General features: G+C 41.3%; 1 long non-coding RNA gene across 1 annotated transcript in view; it reads left to right on the top strand.

Moving 5' to 3' along the window:
• LOC148003240 (uncharacterized) overlaps nucleotides 1–6,040 on the top strand; it is a 68,025-nt gene extending 61,985 nt beyond the window's left edge. The window contains exon 4 of the long non-coding RNA XR_015629282.1: nucleotides 5,624–6,040. This is a non-coding gene — a long non-coding RNA (uncharacterized LOC148003240). The remainder of the gene's footprint in view (nucleotides 1–5,623) is intronic.
• Nucleotides 6,041–6,879: the final 839 nt, after the last annotated feature.

Here is a 6,879-nt window from a genome sequence, read left to right on the forward strand (position 1 = left end):
ATTGTGTGATGGGAGGAGTTTCTTTTCTGGACCAATCTATTTGGAGTTCTGTAGGCTTCTTGTATGTTTATGGGTTTTTCTTTCTTTAGTTTAGGGAAGTTTTCTTCTTTGATTTTGTTGAAGGTATTTACTGGTCCTTTGAGCTGGGAGTCTTCACTCTCTTCTATACCTATTATCTTAGGTTTGATCTTCTCATTGAGTCCTGCATTTCCTGTATGTTTTGGACCAGTAGTCTTTTCTGTTTTACATTATCTTTGACAGTTGAGTCGATGATTTTTATGGAATCTTCTGCTCCTGAGATTCTCTCTTCTATCTCTTGTATTCTGTTGGTGATGCTTGTATCTGCGGCTCCTTGTCTCTTCCTTTGTTTTTCTATATCCAAGTTTGTTTCCCTGTGTTCTTTCTTTATTGCTTCTATTTCCACCTTTATTTCCTTCAACTGTTTGATTGTGTTTTCCTGGAATTCTTTCAGGGATTTTTGTGATTCCTCTCTATAGGCTTCTACTTGTTTATTTATGTTTTCCTGTTTTTCTCTAAGGGAGTTCTTCATGTCTTCCTTGAAGTCCTCCAGGATCATGATCAAATATGATTTTAAATCTAGACCTTGCTTTTCTGGTGTGTTTGGATATTCAGTGTTTGCTTTGGTGGGAGAATTGGGCTCCAATGATGCCATGTAGTCTTGGTTTTTGTTGCTTGGTTTCCTGCACTTGCCTCTCGCCATCAGATTTTCTCTGGTGTTACTTTGTTCTGCTATTTCTGACAGTGGCTAGACACTCCTATAGGCCTGTATGTCAGGAGTGTTGAAGACCTGTTTTCCTGTTTTCTTTCAGTCAGTTATGGGAACAGAGTGTTCTGCTTTCGGGCATGTAGTATTCCCTGTCTACTGGTCTTCAGCTGTTCCTGTGGGCCTGTGTCCTGTTTCCAACAGGCAAGTCGCTAGGAGCAGAAAGGTTGTTCTTGCCTGTGGTCCCATGGCTCATGTTTGCTCATGTGGAATTGCTTTTGAGCTCTCTGTGATTGCGGCAACCAGGAGGGCCTGTACCGCCTTTTCCGGGAGCCCTGGTGCACCAGTGTACCAGATGATGTCAGGTGTTTTCCTCTGGAGTCATAAATATGGGCAGTGAAGTTCTGGCTTCCCAGGCATGTCTGCCCCTCTGAAGGTTTAGCTCTCCCTCCCACAGGATTTTGGTGAATAGAACTGTTGATCAGGTCCCTTCAGGTCCCAGTGGTGTCTGGAGCGCAGGGGACCTGCAGCTCCAGTGCCCCTATCTTCCGGGTAGCAGAGGCTGTATACAGTTTCCTCTTGGGCCAGGGATGTGGGCAGGGGTGGGTAGTATTGGTGGTCTCTCCTGCTCTGCAGTCTCAGGAGTGCCCACCTGTCTGGGCTGTGAGCTCTCTCTCTCAAGGGGTTTGGGAGCAGTGAGCTGTGGGCCGGGATCAGCGAGGTTGGGGCTTCAGCTAAAAACCGGAAGTGTCCAGTCCCAGAGGAATTTTGCCTCTGTGTGTTGTGAGACCACCAGGCAGGTCGCTTGGAGCAGAAAAGTTGGTCCTACCTGTGGTCCCGAGGTTCAAGTTTGCTCGTGTGGGGTTCCTTTTGAGCTCTCCTTTTGAGGGTGGCAAACAGGAGGGCCTGTGCAGCCTTTTCCGGGAGCCCCCATGCACCAGGGTCCCAGATGGCGTTAGGTGTTTTCCTCTGGAGTCAGAAATGTGGGCAGAGTGTAGTCTCTTCTGGCTTCCCAAGCATGTCTGCCCCTCTGAAGGTTTAGCTCTCCTTCCCACGGGATTTGGGTGCAGAGAACTGTTAATAGATCCGGTCCTTTCAGGTCTGGTCAGTGTCTGGAGCGCCCTGTTAGCTTCTTTAAATGTTGGCCTAGGCTACTCGTTTCCCAGTACGAAAATGTTGTTGTAAAAATATAAAAAAATAAATAAAGTATTGATTGTCTTTGATCCCACTAGGTCCACACCATAGTGCTCCAAGATATCTGCTAGATATCTTGGCGGCAACACATCCCAACTCTGAGGCAGCCCAGTGTCTCCTGTCGCCACACATTTTCCTACACTCAAACCGTCACATAAACGAACACACAACACAGTAATCTTTGACCAAATTGATAAGATATAATTACCCACTTAAACCTACCAAGCCCAGTGCCATCCATCCCTTAAGAACAATAATAACAACCTGTAAATACACAGAGCAGAATCTTAATGTTAGCCTCCATTGTCCTACCATGGCTTCTCTCTTCTCCGTCCTCTCTCCTCCGTTCCATTCCAATCTCCTCCTCTTCCTTCAAACTTCTCTCCTGCCCATCCTTCTTTCTCCTCCAATGACAGGCCTCCTTCTATCTTGTACCTTCCCCTTACCTATATTTTACAAATTCAACTGGAAGAAGGTTCTGGTGAAGTCACCTGATTCCTGAGTACATGACTAGGCAGATGTCCTTGGGGCAGTGGAATTAGCATCAAAATACAGATAACTCCAGGGCAAACCACAACAGGAAAACTAGTATATAAATCATTAGGAACATTTAACATTTCTTACCTCAAGAAAGGCCAGAACAAAGGACATTTGAGGGTTGACAATAAGAAGAATTAAACTGCTCACTTTTTTTTAGAGATTTCTCTTTAAGATTGCCTTTCCTGCCTCTGTTTCCAGTTTCTGTGACTACTAACTATGCTCAAATATTTCTACTAGTTTTGAGTTTGTTTAGATTTCAGCTTATATTATAAATGATGGTGAATTGAGAGAGAAAAACTTTGTATTTAAATTTTTTTAATCTTTACTACTGGGAAGCTTAACCCTTTAATGAAATTGAGTAATAGTATTGCCATTAACAGAGTATGTTTCTAATGGATCCCAGTCACATCTTGACCTGTAGTCCAAAACTCTCAGCAATAGCTGTGCATTTGCTAAGGGACTAAGTGCTCATCATTGAACCTGGTTACAGATGATTCATGTAGAATACTCTATCATCTTACACTCATTCTTCTCACACTTTCCCTTCAGCAATTCTGCTTCACTCTCAGAGAACTATGAGTTTCTCAAAGCACACTGTTTGACTCCTTTGTTTTATTTTTTTGCTAGAAACAGAGAATATATTTCTCATAAGCAATAGAGAAGCATTTTATACTTCCCAAAATATCATACACTGAGTCTGAGTGTACTTTAATGCAGATAAATATTATCTAGTCAATAGGATGTTGGTAAAGAATGGCTGAGAAGCTATATTACACCTATGGCCAGTCAGGTTTTGTGATACAGGTTTTGTGATTATTGTTAGACAGAGAAGTAGCAGAGGAGTTTGTTCCATAAAGAAACTCTCATAAAATGACCTTTTGGGAATGATTATTACTGGGAAAAAGTACTGGACATGAGACCATGGCAGGCATGATCAGACTTTGAGGAAGTAGATCATTGAAATAGGCAAAACATCACATCAGAGAAAACATGTGTGGATCCTGAAGCAGAGAGACAGGTTTTTCAATTAAACAAAAATCTAGGATATCTTGGTTAATAGGCATAGCTTAAAGTAAAACAAAGATAATAGCCATGAAATACATGACAACAGAATCCCAGAAGAGCAGAGAAACCAAACAAGAGAAAATATGTAGTTTTAATATCCTCTCGGGGAGTGGAGGAAAATGGTTACTTTCACTTTCCTATGTATGATTTATCTTGGGGAAGCAAACATGAGAAAGAACATGTATGAGCCAAATACTGGGTAGAATCATACACTAACCACAGCCCAGAAAGACTTCTCTACTCACTGTCTCAGAAAGAAAACTGTTGGTGGATATGGTCTTTATTCTTGGGCTACAGAATCTGGATACTTACAATTACCAGTGTTTTAAAGGGGAAGACCTGTGTTTCCCAGCTATCACTCATAAAAGTGACATGATTTTGCCAAGAAATCATGTGCACTGAAAAGAAGCAAGACATCTTTTCTTTTAGCCTTCAACTGTTTGTCCTTCTTCCTTGGAAGATATGGAAAGGCCATGGGGACTGGAGACTACAACATCTAACAATGAAATGAATAAGCAAAGACAGAAAAAAGACAGAGAAAGTCCACAAAGGAGACATGTAACTTTTATACCTCTTTAATGGGTAGCAGGAGGAAGTTCCATGCTATGTGAGATAGCCTGAGATATCCTACATCACATAGAGCATGAAAGACGCTAGTACTGAATAGGATCATAAATTAGGGGCTGCTTCTTATCTGTCTCAGTGACTGAGTTGAGGTGGGACAAGTTCTGATTTCTTAAGTCATGGACTTTGTACACTTGGACTTATCACTAGTGTAAAAGGCCAGCTTGTAACTTAACAGACAATACTTTCCCGTTCTTAGTAAATGGTATTTCTAACCACATGTGGCCATTGTCTAAGGAGAATCTGGATAATTCTAGAGGTTAAATTTATAACAGGGAACATTGCTATTCTGCTGTTCACAATGTGAATGTAATTTATGGAGAAAAAAACAAATGAGGGGTTGGGGATTTGGCTCAGTGGTAGAGCGCTTACCTAGGAAGCGCAAGGTCCTGGGTTCGGTCCCCAGCCCCGGGGGGAAAAAAAAACAAATGAAATAGATCACTTCACTACCACACATGGAGCAGGGCACATTACTCTACATTAGTCTTTCTAAATCCTAACTAATGTCAGCTTTTTATTGACTTTGTTTGGCTTTACTTGCTGCATTATGCATCATTACTTGTCTATATTACTAATTCTTTTTCTAACAGCACTTTCTCTAGTGCTGAGAAAGGAGTTTGAAAGTCATTGGTTGTAGGATGATGTCATTATGCAGGTGAAGGCAGGAACAAGAGAGGGGCCTGTCATTGGAAGAAAAGGAAGGATGGATGGGAGAAAAGTTTTATAGAGGAGGAGGAGACTGGATCAAGAGAAAGGGAGGAGCAGCTGAGAGAACATGGAGGCAGATGTTAAGATTCTTCTCTGCATATTTACAGATTGTTATGAATATTCTTAAGGGATGGATGTGTACAGAGTTTTGTATGTCTAGGTGGGCAATTGTATATTATCAATTGGATCAGAGGTTATTGTGTTGTATGTCCTTTCGTGTGGAGATTTAATTGAATTCAAGACAGTATGTGGTAGCTGGAGACACTAGGCCTCCATAGAGTTGGGATGTGTTTGCCTGGCATGGTGGCAACCTGCGTTTGGAAATAGATGGATAAAGAGATTGTTGCCAGCTCAGAGAGTAGCCATCGGCAGTGTGGCATGGGACAGAGCAAAGCCGGTGATACACTTTGCTGACTGGGATGAAGATATCTACCAGATATCTTGGAACACTGTGGTGCCAGACCTAGAGCAGAATAAAAGGCAGCATTTTTTATAATTTTACAGCAACAATATGTCATTTCACTTACAGTATCAGCAGCAAGCTTTTGAAGAGGTGTTTTTGAAGCCTTCATTAATGGTAAAGCAATGTTTAGCTCTTTGTCTTTTAAGATAACCATGTAATTTCTCACAATTATCTTGATGTGTTAATGAAGACAGAAGAGAAGGGTACCACTGTAGGTTAACACAATGACAGTTTATATCACATTGCCCATTTTGAGGTATTTACAGTAGCTTCAATGACTAATATTTTACATTTTCTTCCTTAAGGTGTCCTTGAACATCAAGATTAAAAGAAGAGGTTTTGGAAAGAGCTCTACTGGTAACATGCTTACTACATAATCTGGGGACTTGAATTTGATCCCTAGAGCCTGTGTAAACAGCCAGGCATGGTGGTGGTGCACGTTTTTAATCCAAGTACTAGAAAGGTAGCTGCAGAAATATTCCTCTGGGATGGCTTGCCAGACATGCTAGGATAATAGTTAAGCCACAGACTAAAGACAGACCCTGTTTTATTGGAAGTAGAGAGTATTCATGAAGATTATGCCAGAGTGTGAACTTTGTTCTCTGGGAACGCATATACACACACACACAAACATACACACAAATACACACACATTCTCATGTGAGCTTATTTATCCACACACACACCATGAATGCATAAAGATTTATTAATTGTTCAACTTACTTGATATTGTATTTATATACTATGTTATTGTTGAGAGTTCATCCAGTCACATGTAAGAATGCTTGTGTCATTGCACACATATTGTTGTCAGAAGACAACTCTGGGTATCAGTTCTTTCCTTTCACCATCTGAGTCTCAAGGCTCAATCTCAAATTGTGAGGCTTCTTGGCACACAATTTTCCTAACTGGGCCATCTCATATCACTTATAATGATGAGTTTACAAATACATGGAATATAGAGCTGGATCTACTAAGTTTTTAGTTCAAGATCCAGCTAGGAATAATTATAAATGTTTTACTCTGATGGCCCAGCTTCAAATCGTGGGTTTTGTATTAATTAACTTTGTGGTTTAAATCCAAATTATTAGTCCATTTTAAACATACTAGTACAATCTGAAATCTATTAGAATTGTGCAAATGTGATGTAACTTGTCATAGTACTTGTTTCCTTTTTTTCTTCCATCTTTATTAACTTGAGTATTTCTTATTTACATTTCAATTGTTATTCCCCTTCCCGATTTCCTGGCCAATATCCCCCTAACCCCTCCCCCGACCCTTTTATATGGGTGTTCCTCTCCCCATCTTCCCCCATTACCGACCTCCCCTCGACAATCACATTCACAGGGCGTTCAGTCTTGGCAGAACCAAGGGCTTCCCCTTCCCCTGGTGCTCTTACTAGGGTATTCATTGCTACCTATGAGGTTGGAGCCCAGGGGCAATCCATGTATAGTCTTTGGGTAGTGGCTTAGTCCCTGGAGGCTCTGGTTGCTTGGCATAGTTGTTCATATGGGGTCCCAAGCCCCTTCAAGCTCTTCCGGTCCTTTCTCTGATTCCTTCA

The sequence above is a fragment of the Rattus norvegicus genome, chromosome 9 (assembly GCF_021556685.1).
Source record: "Rattus norvegicus strain SHRSP/BbbUtx chromosome 9, alternate assembly SHRSP_T2T, whole genome shotgun sequence".
NCBI classification, from domain to species: domain Eukaryota; kingdom Metazoa; phylum Chordata; class Mammalia; order Rodentia; family Muridae; genus Rattus; species Rattus norvegicus.